The following is a 21,178-nucleotide window of genomic DNA, read 5'->3' as shown; positions in this document are numbered from 1 at the left end:
TTTCTAATATTTCTATATCTAATATTCGGCAATGCTCTCTTATAACTCCAAAATGTGCACTTATCAGAGTGATTGTTAATAATGAAAGAAACAAAAATAAAAAGCGGCTGCCCATATAAGTCACTATGCTGTATTAAAAAGCTGACTACCCAAGTGCAAGGCAATCAGATTTATATACAATTTGGCCGGTCATGTGAGTGGTGATTCAGAGCACAGTTTAAGCAGCTGGATCTCTTCCGAGTTCACTGGAAGTGCATTCAGACGATGACCACACACACACAGGCCAATTTGATTTTGTTCAAATTATCAGGTTTATTTTCAGGCCACACGTTCTGCTTGTGCCGCAGTGTGCGGACAGCCAAATACAGAGCAATTACATTAAAAAATGACAATCATAAAAAATCCTGCAAACCCAAGAAAGTAAAATAGGCAGTAAACTTGCACAACTGGTCACTACATAGGCTATAGTAAAAACAAGGAAAATGCCTCTAAGGGCTTATCCACATAAATGGGTTCTTGCTTTGTATCATCATCATCATTTATTTATATAGCGCCACTAATTCCGCCACTGTATCCCCAGTGGAACATAATAGGGAATAAACCACACGTGTATTAATCTTAGCAATGCCATATGTGGACAGACATAAGCACAAGAAGATTAACATGAAAGCCAAAAGGTCAGAGGCCATAAGGGGTTGACAATGGTATTCAAACCGGGGTCTCTTACAAGTCTTTCAGTGTAATTACCATATAGCCATTCGTAGCCGTAACTTAATATTTTACAACATGGTGCGAGAAAGAAATCTGCTGCCCCCATCTCTCAATTTTAACCAAATGAACCTAAAATATTCATAAACTGTACCCCCACTTAAGCATGGCACCCTGGGCGGTGTCCTCTCTCGCACAGCCCTAGTTACGGCACTGTAGCCATTCATGCCATAATTATAGGCAAGCAGGGCAATCTAGCATAATTATACATGACTCTGCTGACATGCTATTTGCTTAATTAATGCAGGAGCTACACCTGTGTTGAATCCCTTGCTTTCAATATGCTTGGTGTGCCTCATTTATCAAGGTGTCTCTATTATTTGCCCACTACCTGTTAATATCATAGCTTGTGCCGCTTGCCAGTATTTTCATTAATATTAATATAAAAAAAGTTTTTTTAAAAAAAGTAAGACGTATGCTAGTAAATAAATAAGACACGAATAATAAATAAATAAAATAATAGGAGTTAGTAATAGTCCTTTTACAAAGTTGTTTTCCTTTGGTAATACTATATGACAGAATAGGCATACTTCCGTGCACATATCTAATCAGTATACTATACTATTGTGGATACATTATGTCATGAAGGCATTTAATTTAGATGCATAAAGTATCTTGTGATTGTATGAACTGTATATAGTCCAATACAGATATTCATGGACATTTTAATGTTCCCATAGCCTTAATGATGAGCTACATGGGTGATTTTGTTCAGAGAATGCTCGCTTGTGAGCCCAAATTTTACCATTGCATACTTCATGTCATAAAATTTGTAAATTTGTAAAATTTGTATTGGCTCTATATAAGACCCACTAAATCCGAGACAGTTGGGGACAATTGCAGCATTTTGTGATTACTTCCAGCTCATATCAACTTTGTAGATTTATTAAGGAACAATATTAAGAATTCTCAGGTTCATGCAGAGATTTCAATCCGTTACAATTCACCAAAGAAAAATTTGCAAAAGAGTGAAAGCTGAGTGTATGAAAATTCACGTCACAGTATTTTCATATACACATACAAGTATTTGAAAAGTTAAAGCAGCACAATTATACTCTATTACCACTAGGGGTCACTTAGACAAAAAGTAAAACGTAGTAGCGAGAAGTGCAACAAGTAAAAAGACAAACTATTATATACTAGCAATATATGTAAACAAATCATAATTTAACATATAATGATAACTATAATTTTCATTTAAATAACAACACAACAGCATACATTACATTAAACATGAAACCAAATCAGTATTTATTAGCACCCTTATTTTTTACTAGCAAATGTGACTTAGACAAAGTGTGAAATTATTGATAAAAGAATTAGAACTAATCTTTGTCCCTGTAAATGACAATTGTTTTTCTTTTTTTTAGCGCAACATTGGCACAACTGCATGTTAATGTAAAGCATATTAAAGTAAAGCCCATTTTATGCAATACATTTTTATCTATTTGTGTCCATACTTGGATAATGTCCACTCATCTCTATGGACTTACACTTTGTACATACCCACCAGCGCTAAACAAGAGTGATTACACCAGTGTGTAAGCAGTGTTTTCTGTGGCCACTCACCCTCGATAGAAGCTGCAGCCCTATACCGACTAATCTGCGGCTGGGTTTCCATGGTGACAGGGGAACCACATTCTCGTAGGCTTCCTTGCATTATTGTAAACTAAGGGTGTGCACCGGCCACTTTTAGTGTTTTGGGTTTTGGGTTCTGATTAGCTTGAGGTTTTGGGTTCTGATTTGTTTTGCCAAAACATCCGACGAAAGGTTTTGGTTCTGATTTATTTTGAAAAAAGCATAAAAAGTGCTAAAAACCAATTTTGTGGGTTTTTTTTTCACTCCTACACTATTATTAACCTCAATAACATTCAATAACAATCATTTACACTAATTTCCAGTCTATTCTGAACACCTCACAATATTGTTTTTAGGCCAAAAGGTTGCACCGAGGTAGCTTGAGCACATAATGCCAAAAAAAAGGTACAAGATGGAATTGTTCTGGGCCCTCCCTCCCACCCCTCGCGAGATTCGACGCAAGACTTGGACGACAGAGCCTCGTTTTCAATTTTTTGCCTGCCAGAAATATCCGAACAGTGCTCGGATCCCGTTCGGATCCGCACTGTTCGGGTGGGCTCGGATTAACGGAATCCGAGCCCGCTCATCTCTATTGTAAACATGTCTAGGTTAGGTTGCCGCAGCTAGTTTAGAATTTGGGTGTGGGGGTTATCTGATTTTTGTTTATCATTTATTTATTTATTTATTTAATTATATTTTAATTTATTTATTACTAGAGCTTTCCCATTGATTTAAATGGATTTTCTGAATTTTTCTGGAAACCTAAGTGAGGTATAATTCACATAGCAAACACTTATGGGACTCATGCGCAAATGCATAGGGCCTGATGCTGAATTTGACTTATGCCCTTTTGTGTAGCGTAAGTTACGGAAATTTGCACTGTGTGTGCCCACAACGAGAGTGCACACTTTGAGCACACTGTTCTATCCTTCTAGGCTCTGGGGGTGTGCATTGACTGAGGCACCTGATTGGACAGATTGCATGGCCAATGGAATCATTTGCCTCCTTCTTTTAGCACCTGTCCTTACAACTGAATACTGTAGACTAGTATAATAGTATATCTATAAAATATTAATAAGCAGAATTACCTTAAGAATTAAATTGGTGCAAATAAAAGGTCTATATTGAGAAAAATAGATTACTATTCTAAAGTAGATTTGTGGTGTGCCCAGTTATGAAATGTGTTGTTGCCACAAAATCTAAGCTTCATGCATATGAAAAGTGTGAATGCAATAGTGCTGTATGAATGGACAAAGTGGGAGTCACAGTTGGTTTTAGTAAAGCGTATCAACAACAATGTACCCAGAAAAAGAGATTGTTTGCTGAAACCACAATTGGATAGTATCCCTTTACTATAAGGATACAGATCAGGACCGGATTTACCGCTAGGCAACCTAGGCACCTGCCTAAGACCTAGCGGCTGTCAGGGGGCCCTGATTTGGGGGGGGGGGGGGGGGCATCAGGGTCATGTGATCGCAGCTGTCACATGGTAGACAGTGAAGGCGGGCTGCTGGAATTCTAAAGTAGTCGGTGCAGGAGCTCCATCATTTCTTCTGTTCCTGTCGTCATTCATGTGGAAAAAGGTAAGAAGAAGGGTACTTGGAAGCTGCAGGGGGGGGCATGTGTGATAGAAACTGCAGGGCATAGGGGGGGCATGTGTGATGGAAGCTGCAGGGGGGCATGTGTGATAGATGCTGCAGGGCACAGGGGCGGTATGTGTGATGGAAGCTGCAGGGGGGGCATGTGTGATGGAAGCTGCAGGGGGGGCATGTGTTATAGAAGCTGCAGGGCATAGGAGGGGCATGTGTGATAGAAGCTGCAGGGCACAGGGGGGGGGCATGTGTAATGGAAGCTACAGGGCACAAGGGGGGGCATGTGTGATAGAAGCTGCAGGGCATATGGGGGGCATGTGTGGCTAAAGGTGGTGGGCAGAGAGGGGGCATGTGTGAAGGTACTGGGCAGAGGGGGGGCATGTGAGTTAGAAGTCTGTTCCCCACATGGCCCCTCCTCAGCCAACAATACCCTTACAACACTCACCAGATTTTCTTTGATTCTCCATGACACATGCTCGTTATCTATTCCCTCACATGACCCACTGCCTCAATCCTGACACCTCTCTTACCTCAAAATGAAAAGAGGCACCCTTTATATTAATATAATGTGTGTGTGTGTGTGAGGGGCCAGTATATGTATATTATGTGTGTGTGAGGGGCCAGGGTATTTATATTATGTGTGTCTATGAGGGGCTGTTTGTGGGAGGGAAATAGGTTTATTTTTTAAATCGTAACACTATTAATTTAATGTTGTAATGGTCAAATGGTAGACAGTGAAGGCGGGCTGCTGGAATTCTAAAGTAGTCGGTGCAGGAGCTCCATCATTTCTTCTGTTCCTGTCATCATTCGTGTGGAAAAAGGTAAGAAGAAGGGTACTTGGAAGCTGCAGGGGGGGGGGGGAGGCATGTGTGATAGAAACTGCAGGGCATAGGGGGGGCATGTGTGATGGAAGCTGCATGGCACAGGGGGGGCATGTGTGATAGAAGCTGCAGGGGGGCATGTGTGATAGATGCTGCAGGGCATAGGGGGGGCATGTGTGATGGAAGCTGCAGGGCACAGGGGGAGCATGTGTGATGGAAGCTGCAGGGCACTGGGGGGGGGCATGTGTGATGGAAGCTTCAGGGGGGGCATGTGTGATGGAAGCTGCAGGGCATAGGGGGGGCATGTGTGATGGAAGCTGCAAGGCACAGGGGGGGCATGTGTGATGGAAGCTGCAGGGGGGGCATGTGTGATGGAAACTGCAGGGAACAGTGGGGGCATGTGTGATGGAAGCTTCAGGGCACGAGGGGGGGCATGTGTGATGGAAGATGCAGGGCACAAGGGGGGCATGTGTGATGGAAGCTGCAGGGCACAGGGGGGGGGCATGTGTGATGGAAGCTGCAGGGGGGGCATGTGTGATAGAAGCTGCAGGGCATAGAGGGTCATGTGTGATGGAAGCTGCAGGGCACAGGGGCGGTATGTGTGATGGAAGCTGCAGGGGGGGCATGTGTGATGGAAGCTGCAGGGGGGGCATGTGTTATAGAAGCTGCAGGGCATAGGAGGGGCATGTGTGATAGAAGCTGCAGGGCACAGGGGGGGTGCATGTGTAATGGAAGCTGCAGGGCACAAGGGGGGGCATGTGTGATAGAAGCTGCAGGGCATATGGGGGGCATGTGTGGCTAAAAGTGGTGGGCAGAGAGGGGGCATGTATGAAGGTACTGGGCAGAGGGGGGGCATGTGAGTTAGAAGTCTGTTCCCCACATGGCCCCTCCTCAGCCAACAATACCCTTACAACACTCACCAGATTTTCTTTGATATTCCCCATGACACATGCTCGTTATCTATTCCCTCACATGACCCGCTGCCTCAATCCTGACACCTCTCTTACCTCAAAATGAAAAGAGGCACCCTTTATATTAATATAATGTGTGTGTGTGTGTGTGAGGGGCCAGTATATGTATATTATGTGTGTGTGTGAGGGGCCAGGTTATTTATATTATGTGTGTGTATGAGGGGCTGTTTGTGGGAGGGAAATAGGTTTATTTTTTAAATCGTAACACTATTAATTTAATGTTGTTGCTGGTTGGAGGGAAATAGGTCTATTTAGTAAATGTGTATGCTATTAATTTAATGTTTTGGTTGGAGGGAGGTCTACTTAGAAAATGCGGGTGCTATATTGATTTAACACTGGAGCTAGTTGGAGTTTACTAAATTTCGTGTGTACCCATTTTTTTTCCAAATAGGGCCTCCAACATTCCAGGATCCAGACAAGCAGCAGCTGATCTAAAGACACCAGCAGCCACAAGCCATAAAAGTGAACATGTAGGACAGAGAGCAGGGCAGTCTGCCAACTATCCTACATCTAGTGGGATTTATATTATGAGGAGGTCTGACTTGTTTAAATGTTGCACATTCATGCAGAAGACTGACATATTAACATGATTATTGCATTCCAGCACCTTTTCATGTTTCTGTAGGTAGAGGGCTGCAGTCAGTAACTGTAGTAGCGGACGGTCTGTGAAGTGGTAGTGATAGGAGACTGCTGTTTTTTATTACTGGGCTTGCTAACCATGAACTGCAGTTTCTTGACATGTTAATTATGATTAATACCTAAGTTTAGTTAAAGATAAAGTACAATTTGTGTGAATTGAAAGGTAAGCTGTGGTGGAAGTGGGGTGTATATGGTAGTAGGCCATACCGCTACTTCTCATACTGCCTTCATTGTAAAATAATAAAATTCCATTCACTTGTTTACATTCTCATTACATTTTTCATACCACCACTTCTAAACTTCCACTTCGACCACTGAGCTTAATATTCATCGTATGAAGTATATGACCAGTATAGTTCAACATTCTGCTAGATCCTTTGACAAAATATGGGGTCCATGGACATTATTCTTTAACTGCTGGGACCACAGTGTGATGCATTGTAATGATAAAGGAGGGCACATTGTGATGAGAGGGACAGTAATGAGGGGCCACAGTGTGATGCAGTGTAATGATAAAGGAGGGCACTGTGTGATGAGCGGGACAGTAATGAGGGACCACATGGTGGTACAGTGTAATGATAAAGGAGGGCACAGTGTGATGAGAGGGACAGTTGTGAGGGGCCACATGTTGATGCAGTGTAATGATAAAGGAGAGGACAGTGTGATGAGAGGGACAATAATGAGGGGCCGCATGGTGATGCAGGAGGAGCAGCGTCATGTGCGGCGGCACATAACTTACCCTTCTACCTAACTATAGGAGTATATGCTATGCTAAAAAAAATATAGTGCTATGGATTGTTTCAGGGAGGGAGGGAGGGGGGGCCCAAACCAATATCTTGCCTAGGGCCATGAGGTCTAAATCCGGCTCTGATAGAGATACAGTGCAAGACGTTGCACTGGAGGTAAAAGGAAAGAAGGTGACCATATCTGCAGTTGGTGTGATTCTCTATTGTAAGTGAACAATATGAAAGAGGACCTTTTCCCCAAATACCACACATGCTGTTTTTGGTTTTAGCCTTTGATTGGTTTTACAGCATATGTAGAACTCAAAAACTCATTACACTACCTCTGGTTGTCAGGAATCCTGCTTTTACAGTCATGGCCAAAAGTTTTTACAATGACACAAGTATTGATTTTCACAAAGTTTGCTGCTTCATTGTTTTTAGACCTTTTTGTCAGATGTTGCTATGGTATACTGAAGTAAAATTACAAGCATTTCATAAGTGTCAAAGGCTTTTATTGACAATTACATTAGGTTTATGCAAAGAGTTAATATATGCAGTGTTCTTTTTGAGACCTCTGCAATTCGCCATGACGCTGTCAATCAACTTCTGGGACACATACTGACTGATGGCAGCCCATTCTTGCCTAATCAATGCTTGGCGTTTGTCAGAATTTGTGGGTTTTTTGTTTGTCCATCCGCCTCTTGAGGATTGACCACAAGTTCTTAATGGCATTAAGGTCTGGGGAGTTTCCTCGATGTTTCGATGTTTTGATTCCCAAACCATTCAGTTATCACTTTTGCCTTATAGCAAGGTGCTCCATCATGCTATAAAAAAGGAATTGTTCGTCACCAAACTGTTCTTGGATGGTTGGGAGAAGTTGCACCTTGAGGATGTTTTGGTACCATTCTTTATTCATGGCTGTGTTCTTAGGCAAAATTGTGAGTGAGCCCATTCCCTTGGCTGAGAAGCAACCCCACACATGAATGGTCTCAGGGTGTTTTACTGTTGGCATGACACAGGACTGATGGTAGCGCTCACCTTTCCTTCTCTGTTCAAGCGTTTTTCAAGATGCCCCAAACAATATGAAAGGGGATTCATTAGAGAAAATGACTTTACTCCAGTCCTAAGTAGTCCAATCCCTGTACCTTATGCAGAATATCAGTCTGTCCCTGATGTTTTTCGTGGAGAGAATTGGCTTCTTTGCTGGTCTTCTTGACACCAGGCCATCCTCCAAAAGACTTCACTGTGCGTGCAGATGCACTCACACCTGCCTGCTGCCATTCCTGAGCAAGCTCTGCACTGGTGGTGCTCCGATCCCACAGCTAAATCAATTTTAGGAGACGGTCCTAACGCTTGCTGGTCGTTCTTGGGCGCCCTGAAGCCTTCTTCACAACTATTGAACCTCTATCCTTCAAGTTCTTGATGATCCAATAAATGGTGGATTTAGGTGCAATCTTACTAGCCGCAATATCCTTTCCTGTAAAGCTCTTTTTCTACAAAGCAATGATGACTGCATGTGTTTCCTTGCAGTTAACCATGGTTAACAGAGGAAGAACAATGATTTCAATCACCACCCTCTTTTAAAAGCTTCCAGTCTGTTATTCTAACTCAATCAGCATGAAAGAGTGATCTCCAGCCTTGTCCTTGTCAACACTCTCACCTGTGTTAATGAGAGAATCACTGACCTGATGTCAACTGGTCCTTTTGTGGCAGGTCTGAAATGCAGTGGAAATGTTGTTTTTGGAATAAAGTTTATTGTCATGGCAAAGAAGGACTTTGAAATTAATTGCAATTCACCTGATCACTCTTCATGACATTCTGGAGTGTATGCAAATTGCCATCATAAAACTTAAGGCAGCAGACTTTGTGAATAATATTTGTGTCATTCTCAAAACTTTTGGCCATGATTGTAGATGCCAGTCTCAATACCTTACTTTCACCTTCACAGCTCATAAAAGTTCACTGAGATGCATTCAGGCGATCACTGACATAACAGAGGTGGGGAGGTGATACAAATACAGGCATGATACTAAACATACAAATATTATATCGAAATATATGCAGAATTCTATCTGCAACAAGCATCACTTTTCATACTGAGAAACTTCGGAGTGGGAGTGAAAGTTATTGAATAGTTCTAAGCATAGAACCCTTATTATACTGCCTTTCAATGTGTTCCACTCATGTGTTTGTTTATACAGAAACAATTACTTTGTGAAACTTGTAGCAGAGAAGAAAAAAACAATAGCACAGCACTCACTGCTCCATTAAAATATGGCATTTGTTGTCAATTTAAGCTAAATCTCTCCCCAAAAGCAAGGCAATTAATTAAAACCAAATGATTTCTTAAGGCAAACAATTTTTCAATGCAGTAGGGTATGAGACAACACCTTATCCCTATTATTTAAAAACCTTTGGTGTGGTCTATGACTCTGTCTTTGACTCAGTCCCTTTACAGGTGCAACAACACCAGTTGAAAAATCGTAAAAGGTTGTAAAACAAAAAAGATAGGTAAAATGAGAGCTGGCAATAGGCACTTTTCTCACAGAATTAATCCCCAAGGGAAGCTGACGATTTTTTTAAAACTCAATCGACAATATACCTGATAACAGGAGATACACAGGGCTTCCATACTCAGGAATCTTACCACCACTACCCCATTGCCAGGAGGTGAAAAGTGTGCTAGCCTAGCTAGCACACTCAGATTTTTCTCTATGGAGTGTGAGCTCATATGCAATTAGTTTGAGAACCTCTACTTCTGTGGTGAACCATTGCTTATGTTCTTGTATCCAATCTTTATAACATCAGATTGTCTTTCCAATGTAAAATCTACTAGAGGGGCATTAGAAGACTTATATGGGGTCATTTAGAGTTGAAAATAAAATCCGCCCTTTGTGCAAATACACATATGCACACTTTTGTTTCCACATCTGTATTTTTAGCTACATTCATCTGATGCTAAGTGCAAAATTTAAATCACAGATGAAATGCAAAACTCAGTAAACCTAATCATATATATGTGAATTATGCATTCCTAGGCTGTCCTATGATTTATTTTCTCTGCTAGCATTACATCTCCCTCTGGTGCATGATAGTGGTCGTCCTCTGCCTGGTGGGTGGTGTGGTTACCTTTGAAGTGCACTTCTGTCTGCCACCCTTGGTTCTTGCTCAGTCTTTCTTGTCTCAGGCCCTCATGGGCAACTGAGCAAACATAAGCCCTGCATAAGCAGGTATGATAACAACAAAGCTTGTGTAATGCAGATGTTGTAAGGGTAGTGGTGTACAGTTACCCCAGTGCACAGAATCATGCAGCACTTTCTCCACTTAGGGACAAAAACCTGATTTATTTTAGGCATCACAGGTGGAATTTGTGGTGGATAGTCCCAGGCAGAATAAGGCTTTCCCCTCAGTCTATGGGTAACATATTGAGCTTTAATCACCTCCTCTAATCCACCTGAAAGTTTGGTATGGGACTTATGCTGCTCAGGCAACTCATGACCCCTGTGAGGCAGAATTGCTAACCACTAAGCCACCATGCTGCTCCAATACTGCAAAGCACGTGCAATGCTGATTCCACCTGGTATGGGTCCAGTCACTTTTCACCCATCTGGCCATCCTTCACAGGAGGCAGCCAGTCATGACATCATATTCATATTGGTGAAAAAGTTCAATTATAAATGGTGAGAACCAAAAAAGTATGAAGCAAAAGCAGTCCCAGAAATCTTCAAAACCATCTTCCCTGCCAAAAAGTTTTCCCGCCAATTCTGTATGGCACAGACTAGTTTTAAGTCAGTTTTACGAACTTATGAAAAGAAGCTGTAATATTGTGCTGCATAAATATGGCCACAAACCCCAATAAAGGGACCATCCCCATGCATTGTTATGCTGTAAGTTGCAAAAACTATATCAATCCTTGAGTAGAGTGCACATCATTGGTGTCAGTAGACTGGAAATGGCTGATTAGTTGCAGGGTATCTGGGTTGCAACAAATGTAAAAGTAACTATGAAAAGAATCTGAAAATAATATTTTTCTCTCTATATATAGTTGTAAAAAATAAAAAAAAATGACATCTATTTCAAAAGACGACAGGTAACACTCCACTTATTCGTGCCTAAGATATTTGTAGCCTGCCTTATACCCACTTTTCAGCAGCATTATCTGAAATATGCTTAAATAAATAAGAAATGTGCTTCTCTCCAATTTCCTTGTAACTCTCTTAATGCAATAGGAAAGTGGAAAAAACTGCCATTGGATATCACTTCTCGCTTTCTCTTAATCTGCAATTCCCTCACAGGCAGTTATGAAATGGTGAATCATGTGACTTTCTTGAAAATACGACATTACAGCTAAGGTTATGAAATGAACTGTTTCCTTTCAAAAACATTAAAACCGTCCTAAATGTTCCTTTTTACGATTTGTACTCTGTAAATGATGAAAAGCGAAATTCTGCTCTGAATACTATAAACGTCAGAGTTATTGTGATCATGATTTGATGAAATGGTACAAACACCTGGGTTCAATTTTTCACAATATTCTGGGAAAACATTTCTAATTTCAATTTAGAAGACGTACATTTCACTCTGAGGATGAAACAAATACCATGTTACAGGCAAAAATGCCAATATTTAGCCGTTTTCATTTTTTTAAGTCTGAAAATACGATGAGCATAGACAAAAGTACAACAGGCATGTGCAAGTATTCTACTTTTATATTTCCATAACAAACAACGCACAATGTACACAGGCATAATTGTTCCTACGTAAACAGACCTATTTATCTGCCCCTTTCTCTAGTGATAAGGTTTAAATTTTATCTGGGGCAGCTGAGTGATAGTAGTGATACTTGGCCCAGAATGATAAGGGGGGGGGGGCTAAAAATGAAGGAAAATCCAAAGGTATTGGGGTATTGCATATTCGGATAAGGAGTTAAAAAAAATCTGCACATTGTCCTAAAATACATGCATCGTTAAAAGTTTCCCTGTAGCCACATTTTCTCCATCAAGAAGGTCAGCTATACACTTTGGGCCTGATTCATTAAGGAAAGTAAAGCAAAAAAAAAAGAGTAACTTTGGCCCTTGGCTAAACCATGTTGCATTGGAGGGGGAGGTAAATTTAAAATCTGAGGACAGATTTATAATTGGAGTAGAGCATGTCCTAGCTCAACTTTTAATGTCAGTGTAAAAATAAATCTATCAAGTATTTGGGCCCTATATGAAAAAACAGCCAGTATTTTCAAAAATAATAAACTCATTTGCAACCCTTGCATTGCAACATGGTTTTGCCAAGGTTCAAAGTTATTCATATTGTTGCTTTACTTTCCTTAATGAATCAGGCCCTTTAAGTTTATCAGGAGTATAGTACCATCTGTCATTCAACTTGCATCACATCGCCTTAATCAGAATTGCTATTGAAGAACGAGATATCTTGTCTCTTACTTGCTCCCAGTAATGTTTCTCAGGTAGGGGTCCATTCACCCTCATGCCTTCGCTGTGATTTAGTGTATAATTCTAATAGTAAATTATAAACTGAAGAAATCATGCTTCTTCCCAATGGTGTTTTCAGGCATATTGTCTCAACGGTGGAAGGTTTGCAAAAAATGTCCCACAGGGGAAGTGTGAAATCAAAATATCTGATATAGAAAAATGCAAGGAGTCTCAGATCTAATGTGTGATATTTTTTTGAATAACATCCAGGGGCAGATCTAGAATGTGATTGTACCTGGGATGCTTTAGCCCCGCCCTCATTTTGACAGCTAAGGCTGTCGGCGGCTGCACACCATCTAAAATCTAGCTTTCCCTTAACTGGGGTTTAATTACCAAGCTGGCAACCACATAACTGAAACTGCTACGGCAGGGTTTGCCAAACCCAGTGCTCAGGGCTCCCCAGTGCAGGTTTTCCGGATCACATGTGACATAATTAGGACCACCTGTGGATCTGTTACAATGTGTCAGTCAGTAATGAATACACCTGTGCTCCAGCAAGGAGATATGGAAAACCTGCACTGTTAGGGAGCCCTGAGGAGTGGGTTTGGGAAACCCTGTGCTACGGTTTGAATCCTGCCTGCGCAGAGCTAACTGTGGTGTCTGTTAGACATCAACCAAACTAAATACACTGAGCCTGAGTCATTAAGGAGAGCAAAGTATAAAAACAGAGCAACTTTGCATCTAGGCAAAACCATGTTGCATTGGAGGGGGAGGTAAATTTAAAATGTGGGGACAGATTTATAGTTGGGATAGCGCATGTCCTAGATCAACTTTAAATTTCATTGTAAAAATAAAGCTATCACATAATTGTGTGTTACATGAAAAAGCAGTGCATTTTCCTTATGTGCAAAACAATAAACTAATTTGCACCCCTTGCATTGTAACATGGTTTGTCCAGGAGAAAACTTACTCCTTTTTTATTTTTGCTTTGCTCTCCTTAATGATTCAGGCCCAATTACTCTACAAGGCTCCAAGTAGTGCTGTATCTTCTAATGTAAAGCTCTGAGGAGTAACTATTAGAAAACACTGCATGCAAACATTTACTTACATTTAATTAAATAATCAGTTGTGGCCTTCTACGAAACATAAGATAATTATTGGATGATACTGCCATTTTAATGACCATCTGCTCATAGACAATATAGGGGCCAATATGTCAAAGTCCATAAAATTCAGCTTCACGATTATGATTGTTATAGAACTTTAGTAAGATTAGGCCAGTGGATAGGAGAGCACTCACCACACATCCAGTAGTGAAAGCGCAAAGATCATCATCCAATCAGTGGCTGAAATGACACCAGTTTGCTGCTTGAGTTCTCTTCAGGGTCTTTAAGTCCTTCTATGACATCAAAGGCTTCAAATATGTTTTCCTTCCTGGCATCTCTGCAAAAGCAGGCAGTAATATAACCACAGGTTATGGAAACCAGTTTCCAAACGTTCATGTTTTAAGGACGATTCTGTTTTCTGGGTGGCTGACCTTTGTATCTTATAAGATTAGCATCTAAACTGTCCTCATACGACATCGTCTTCTTAGGTTTTCCTATTGCTCCACAAAATAATATTCTACTTTCCATCTCTCGCCACAAAATAAAATTCCTACTGTAAAAATGGAAAATGTTCTTTTCTCTTGATGAAATTATATTTCCAGTCACAATATGCAGGAGAAGGACAGTTTGACAAGACGTCTCTAATGTGGAAGTAAATGGTAATTGTATATAGCCACGAGGTCTTTCAAGCTATTTAGTCAATGTTGTGTTTCACGAGCAAATTACTTTATAAACTTACTGTGGTTTACTTCTCTAGGACTGTAAATGTTTTATACACTGCTTTACAGATCATTTTCTCAAAGAGTTGGAACTTTACCCATGTGAAGTAAACCACGCAAAAATACAAGATTTTTTTCCAAATTTCATGGAAATACACTGCGTTTTGTTACATGGAGGAGGAACATAGACTAAGTGGTTTGGGGTAATTGCTGCAAAATTGTAGAAAGCATAAGAGATGGATATGATACATACTTTACAGAGAATTTTCACAACTATGGGAACAAGGACAAGAGTTCATGCTCTGAAGCGTTACCAGGACAGAATAATAGACAGTGTGAAAAGCACTACACTGCAGTATTTTGCAACCTTTTTGTATTCACAGGGGGTTTAGCAGTTAAAGGAAATTTATAATGTTTCCTACTCAATATGTCAGTGGAGTAAAAATGGACCTCAGGGCTGTAACACTGAATCGCTATAGTCTCAGCAATGTTTCTTTCTTCCCCCTTTCTTGTGACTGAGCGTAATAAAGACGCACGTTAAGTAGTTATAGGAGACAGTGACATCTGTACTCAACACACAGTGTCATTTAAAAAAACAAAAAACCTCTTATATAGACCATCCTTGTGCTTCCGCTGTAGTAAGGGAGACGGGAATGGACCCATAAAGCAGAGATGGAAGGCAATGTGAAAACAGGAAAGAGGGTTAAAATACTGGTGGTAGTCAGCATATCGATGTTGACTATCCCGACAATACTTACCCCGACCCCGAACGGCTACTTCACGACCTGGCTCCAGGGCGAATGCTGTGACTGCTGACTGCCAGGGATCGCGACCAATGAAGAATCCGACCACTCTGCATGATGTCACTGCCTACCGCGACGCTCTTCTCCTTGCTGTTAAGGTGGAAATGTAAGTATGCGGCCATAGACAATTTACTTTGCTTAGCGTTGTAGATTGTCGACGGCCGTATACAAGGGGGTAGATATGAGTGAGGCAGACAAGGGAGAAAGTCAAGAGACAAAGGGGAGACATGTGGTGAGGGAAGATAAGAAACAAAGGGGTGCAGGCAAGAGACAAAAGTGCTGCAGTCTCTGGCGGGCAGACAAGACATAAGGGAGGACAGGCATGAAAGACAAGAGATAATGGGGCAGATACAGAAAAATAGATTTCAGCATCCCCTGAAAGGCAGCCAGATCAGTGGAAATGTCCTTGGCCAATATAGATGTGTTGTATCAGATATGCACTGATATTCTTGTATAAAATGGGTGTTATTAAGAGAGAGCACTCACTGGCTCATTTTTTGCACAGGTGTCCAAGGGTCTGTAGCTACAGAGCTGGGAGTCTATTAATAGTACACATTATTTACAAAAAGCTGACCCTGCCCTGTAGCATACAAGCATACGTAATTTTGAAGGTTAAAGGCAATGTCCTCCTTCACATGTGTTTAACCTAATTACTTAGTGCACATATGATATCCAAGGGTAGTGAAAATGAAATGGCTTTGGGTTAGGATAAAGAAAAGAAATAAAGACGGAAGAAAAGATCAGAACAATATTGTATTTTGCAAATGTTGCATGTGGGTATTGTATATACACTACCAATACTGTAGAAATGTCTGAATGTGTTAAACCACTAAATACACAAACGTAATTCATTTGTGTAGACACAAACAGATTAGGTCCGAGCTACACTATATAATTTCCCTGAAATAGCTGGTATTTATTCCAATCTGTCCAACATATGTCTTTTTCCCCTACTGCTGAAAACTGACATGTCTAAAAGGTTTTTAAGGAAGGCAGTGGGAGTAACTTCTCCTATCACTTTGCAATGGAGAGGGAAAGGAACCTCTTGGCAACAGAATGTTTAGCAAAAATTAATCATCTACAGTAAATGAAATCACTGAAAGTTTTAAGGGATATTAAATAATTTTCATTTTCAGAGTTTGACCAATCTCAGCAGCTGTTTAGTCACCAACTAATGGCAGTACATTGATGTTGTAGTGCCATTTAACATATAAATAAATATTTAACCCAAAAGTTTTCATGGCAGAATATAGTAGCTGGACACCATCATAAATGCAGGGCTGTGTGATGATCTACAACACAATTTGTAGTCTCTGAAATTTAAATTACCTAGACTGCAGAAATCTAAACATCAGGTGCTATAATCAGATGGAGATGGGCAGCCTTACAAAGCATCTTTCTGCATAAATAAGCAGTGGCTTTTAAACAGCTCATCTCTTACATATTGAATTAGCTTGTGGAAAAAGCAAAACAAGAATAATTAGTTTGTCAATACTTTGTTCCCCTATGCTGTCTTAATAGTGGAATAATGAGAGCCCAATGGGCTTTGGGTTATATTTTCTACTTCTTTCATAATATGCACGACGCAGACACCAGTTTATTGACCTCTATACATGCAAAGGTGAGCCCAAGCTGGTTGCTAACAAATAAGGGCTCGTATGCACGTCGCTTTCAGGTACGTGTGATGATTTACACCTAGGTGTATTTATGTACATATGTGAATGCATAAACTGTTAGATACCAACCCCTTTAGTAAATGCGCACACAGTATAGGCATGTACATATTATTATTATTATTATTATTAATAATTTATTTATAAGGCGCCACAGATTCCGTAGCGCCGGATACAGAAGCAAGTAACAAATAGATGAGGTAATACACGTCAGTAGCACAGATGAGTATCAGTGATGCTATGGGGACTCGCACAGAGTGCAGCAAAAGACGTGACAGGACGTACGAGGGACAGGAGACAGACGTGTGACAATATGTACCCTGCCCGCGAGGGCTTACATTCTAAACGGAGGGGTGGTGAGACACAGTAGGACCAACTTGGAGAAAAAATTTAGATGGCAAATGAGGAAGAGGATGTGATAGAATAGTTAGGAGGTGGTAGGATAGGCAAGCTTGAAAAGGTGAGTTTTGAGTGAGCGTTTGAAGGACTGCAGGTTGTGGGGAGAGTCGAGTTAGACGGGGTAGGGATTACAAAGATTAGGGGCAGCAGGGTAGAAGTCTTGGTGGTGAGCATGGGAGGAGATAATGAGAGGTGAATTGAGGCGGAGGTTAGAGGCGGAACAGAGTGGCCGGGTAGGTATGTACCTCGAGACAAGGTCAGAGATGCAAGGGGGAGAAGTGCTGGTAAGGGCTTTGTAAGTGAGGGTAAGGAGCTTGAACTGAATTCTGAAACGGATAGGAAGACAATGAAGGGATTTTTGCAGAGGAGAATCGGAAGAAGTGCGGTGGGAGAGGAAGATGACCCTAGCCGCAGCATTCTGTATGGATTGAAAGTCAGAAATGCAAGTGCGAGGAAGACCAGTGACAAGCAGGTTGCAATAATCGAGATGAGAAATTATGAGTGAATGGACCAGGATTTTGGTTTCTTCCTGAGAGAGGAAGGAACAGATTTTCGTAATGTAATGGAGGCAGAAGTGGCAGGATTTGGTAAGGGACTGGATATGAGGGGTAAAGCTGAGAGTTGAGTCAAGGGTGACTGCAAGGTAGCGGGCTTGGGTGACAGGAGAAAGAGTGATGTTCTCAACCAAGAGGGAGATATTGGGAGGGACAGCAACATTGGCAGGAGGAAAGGTGATGAGCTCGGATTTGGAGATGTTGAGTTTTAGGAAGCACTTTGACATCCAGGTAATTACAGCAGAGAGACAGCTAGATACCTGATTAGATTTAATTTTGTGGTAGAAGACTATTTAAATGAGAGTCAAGTGGTGAATAAGGTGTGGCTAGAATAGTGCTCTGTTTAGTGGGGCAGCAGAACACTTCTCTCCCTGCAAAAGGACCTTTTACATCTTCCAGGCACACTTTATATGGGAAAATGCATTAAAGCTGGCTACCTACATGCATGCATTCTGTATGTGTTGTTTAAGTGTGGTACACACACAATTGATATGCACTGGACATGTTCAGATGCGTTTGTGAATGCATCAGGAACACAAGCAGCAAAGTATTTCCCTTCCATTTCATTAGCCCACTCATTTCAGTGTGTGTGCTGCATTACCTGTAGAAACCCCATTGAAATGCATGGGTTATTGAAATTAATGAGAGAAGCTCCATACGTGTTTGCGTGGGGTTTCTCCAGGTACTCCGGTTTCCTCAAACATTCCAAAAACATACTAGTAGGTTAATTGGCTGCTATCAAATTGACCTTACTCTCTCTCGGTGAGTGTGTATATATGTTAGGGAATTTAGATTATAAGCTTCAATGGGGCAGGGACTGATGTGAGTGAAATCTCTGTACAGCACTGTGGAAATAGTGATGCTATATAAATAGATGATGATGATGATATTAAATAAATAAAATCAGGCAGTGTGGCCAACATCCCACATGTTCCTAAACCTGTCCCTGTATTGGACAGCCTGGGCTAGCTCCCACTAAAACGGGAACAACCTGCATGGGATCCTCTTTCTAGATTGGCATCAAGCCCCAGTCTAAACAGATTGCGCTGGTTCCACTATTAACAGGGAAAGTCCTTGTCATAGCAAAGACAGCCCAGGCTGGTAAGTACAGGCCTGAAGCCTTTATGAGGGAAAGGTGCAAGAAAACAGTGTACACTCCAACTTCCAAAGACTGCAAGCTGTGCAATGAAAAATTCTGGTGCTCTCTCTGCTCTTCTGGGTACCGGGGTAATGAGGGACATGATTATTGGGACCCATAGAATGGCCCCAGTATATTGGTAGGCGGTCAACATGACTCTGTTCCATTATACTATTATATTATTATTTCATTATACTAAAATAGTAATAAAATGTAAATAAAACAGACACAATTATTAAAAAAAACTTTTATTGAAAAGAAAACTCCATAAACCTTTGTTCCTCAATTTATTATTTGCTAAAAAAATCGTACTGTAATCCAAGGGACTTGTTCTTCCACTGCACATGTCCTTAATTTCTAATGCAAGGGATCTTCTTGTTGTAATCCAAGGCACATGCTCATTATTTTTAATCCATGGGAATTCTTTTTATAATCCACAGGAAAATCTTATTGTCACAATACACAGGAAATGTAACCCCCTTGCCCCACACAAAGGATATCATGAACAGACTGCAGCTCATTGACTATGAACTGAGATGACCGGATCTCTCCATAAACGCTCAGACAATCACAAGCAGTTTCCCATGCTACCTGTAAAGTGATTGGCTGCCAGTAAGAGACATTCCAGGGACTCCCTGCTTTGACTTCACATCAATAAATATTAATTGAGTTTCTATTCATGCAGGAAAAAAACAAGTTAACAATGCTGGGCAGCTCCATTCATGTCAATACATAGACCAGCTCTCTCTCAGGACCAGCCAGCTTTCCCAGCGTTGGTCTCAGTGAACAAATGGCACAAACAAGCTTTTATACATGATACTCTTCCTCCAGCCTTAGCTTGATGGACAGGTGACACACCCACCTTCTCTTTAAGATAAAACACCCATCACTGGCTCTGTTTCAACTAACAGACACACCCTGTCTGTTTGCTGAGAGGAAGCAGCTTTTAAATCATGTAAGTTAACCAACTTTAAACTACACATAAGTCGTTACTTGGTTTAACCTGAATCTAGGTGCATAACTGCGCCAATGTCTTACTCTGCTTGTATGTTTTCTTTGCATATTGTCAGATAAATGCCTCCCTTTATTACAGTATATAATGTATAATCTACATTAAGATGAATGGGCTCCGATAACATACTTTAAATGCACTGAAATGGAACAAGCAACCTCCAAACAAATCTTCCCAAAATGCAAATGCATATAGATTCAAGTGTGAACACAAATGGATATGGACACGGAGAATAAAATATATTTATTCTCACATGTGGTTGCATGCAAGTTAGGAGCAGTGTTTAAATGCCAGTAAATAGTAAGCTTCATAGATGTATTTCAAACAATAGAGACACACAAAGTTAAATATGTAATAAATACAATATATATGCCCCCTCAATTTTATTATTAAGTCACAAATGAAGCTAAACAAAGCTGTATTTTCTGAGAAGAAAATGAAATGAGTGAAAGGCGTCCTCCGAAAGTGGTATTAAGCTTCACTTTAGAGTGATCTTTTCACTCTTTCCACCATGTGCATTCCCATCCAAACTCAGAAACCTGCATAAGGTCAATTTAATGTCCAAAATCATCAACATGCTTCTTGCTATCTGTGAGGAGGACTAGGTGTATTTGCGTAAAATTAAATTTCTGTCCACACATATCGCTTGTAAATGACGTTTAATGTCCTTCAGTGATTAAAAATAAATCTGTTACCGATAATGTGAAAGATGAATGATCACAGAAACACACTGCAAGGCCACAAATGCAATATCAGCTCTGAAATGACTCATGGTTACCTCATCAATAGAGGTGTTCATTGATTCTCAGACATTACCTTAAATCTCCTGAAAACATCAGATTCCAGCTGCCAGTTTGCGTGCTTTGGGTAACTGCAGGTATATTATAGAATCCACATGTATTGTCCCTAGAGAAAGGGGTGTTTTAATTTACAGCGCTATAAAATTGTACACTCTGGTATTTTTTATTACCTAGTTTCATAATAAAGTACAAAACATGAAGCACTGTAAAATGTTTTTACCAGGAACCCTTAACTGATATTACTTTGCTTCCTGCAATATCCAATTTGACCCACATAGCAAAAGCTAAAACATGAAATGGCTGATCATAGCCCAGATGGATCATATACAAATCTGAGCAGTACTTGAAACTTGAACGTGTTATTAAACATTGATATATTTATCTAACCAACCTATGATCTGTTTTTAGGGAAATATATACTTTTTATATTAGTGCTTATTACAATATAACATGACCC

General features: G+C 40.7%; 1 long non-coding RNA gene across 1 annotated transcript in view; it reads right to left on the bottom strand.

The window, feature by feature from the left end:
* The window catches only part of LOC142161339 (uncharacterized), a 40,690-nt gene extending 19,869 nt beyond the window's left edge, over positions 1-20,821 (bottom strand). Inside the window, exon 1 of the long non-coding RNA XR_012693380.1 lies at positions 20,738-20,821. This is a non-coding gene — a long non-coding RNA (uncharacterized LOC142161339). The remainder of the gene's footprint in view (positions 1-20,737) is intronic.
* Positions 20,822-21,178: the final 357 nt, after the last annotated feature.

The sequence above is a fragment of the Mixophyes fleayi genome, chromosome 6 (assembly GCF_038048845.1).
Source record: "Mixophyes fleayi isolate aMixFle1 chromosome 6, aMixFle1.hap1, whole genome shotgun sequence".
NCBI classification, from domain to species: domain Eukaryota; kingdom Metazoa; phylum Chordata; class Amphibia; order Anura; family Limnodynastidae; genus Mixophyes; species Mixophyes fleayi.
This window is presented reverse-complemented; position numbering and strand designations above follow the sequence as displayed.